We start from the raw sequence: 789 nt of genomic DNA, 5'->3' as shown, positions 1-789 counted from the left end.
GAAGGATCATGTGACACTGAAGACTGGAGTAATGATGTTGGAAATGATTACATTTAAATGATTATATTAAATTAGAAAACAAGTATTTTAAATGAAAGATATTTCACAATTTTACTTTATTTATTTATGTATTTATTTATTTTACGTTTTTTTAAATCAAATAAATCCAGCCTTGGTGAGCCTAAGAGATTAAAACATTAAAAACATTAAAAAAATCTTACCGACCTCAAACTTTTGAACAGTGGTGTAGGTTTAAAGAAATTGCAACAGCTGATTTCAGATTTGCTCGCCACTTAAATGACAAACACATTAAGGAATAACTGTAGATACCATATATACCACTAAATTCTAATGTCAAATTCCCTCTTCTTCTTCACCTGTAAGTTCTGGAAGTGCATAAGAGATCTGCAGTGAGTTTCCCGTGCAGAAGACTCAAAGTGGTAGAATTTATGACACAGCTTACAGAGGAAACCAGCGACAGGGACCACAAAACTAGTGCCTGAGGGTCAGAAAGCAGTTAGATCTGTCAGATTAACTTACTCACAAACTATTCTTTGACAGTCTACTCTAGAGAAGTGCTTGAAGTCCAGCACTCACCATAATGTGTGTCTGGATCATATGCCTCATAATCAATCGTCTCTTCAAGAGCCATGTCCCTATGAGCAGGATGCTATGAACAAAATTCAAGTAAAAAAACTCCAAAAGAGACTCAAATTTAGGAAAGCACAAGATGTCATGCAACTGACCTTCTCAAACACTGCAATCTCTTCTTCATTTCTATCCTCCTCA

The 789-nt window shown here is 35.0% G+C and overlaps 1 long non-coding RNA gene across 1 annotated transcript; it reads right to left on the bottom strand.

Annotated features, from left to right (window-relative positions):
• Nucleotides 1–372: 372 nt before the first annotated feature.
• LOC107735435 (uncharacterized) lies at nt 373–789 on the bottom strand. Its single transcript, XR_001639409.1, has 3 exons — nt 747–789; nt 598–670; nt 373–499 (listed from the first exon to the last, which is right to left on the bottom strand). It is a non-coding gene; the product is annotated as an uncharacterized LOC107735435 (long non-coding RNA).

The sequence above is a fragment of the Sinocyclocheilus rhinocerous genome, unplaced genomic scaffold (genome assembly GCF_001515625.1).
Source record: "Sinocyclocheilus rhinocerous isolate Xijiao unplaced genomic scaffold, SAMN03320098_v1.1 C36053580, whole genome shotgun sequence".
NCBI lineage: Eukaryota > Metazoa > Chordata > Actinopteri > Cypriniformes > Cyprinidae > Sinocyclocheilus > Sinocyclocheilus rhinocerous.
The sequence above is the reverse complement of the archived record's forward strand: the minus strand, read 5'-3'. Positions and strand labels throughout refer to the sequence as shown.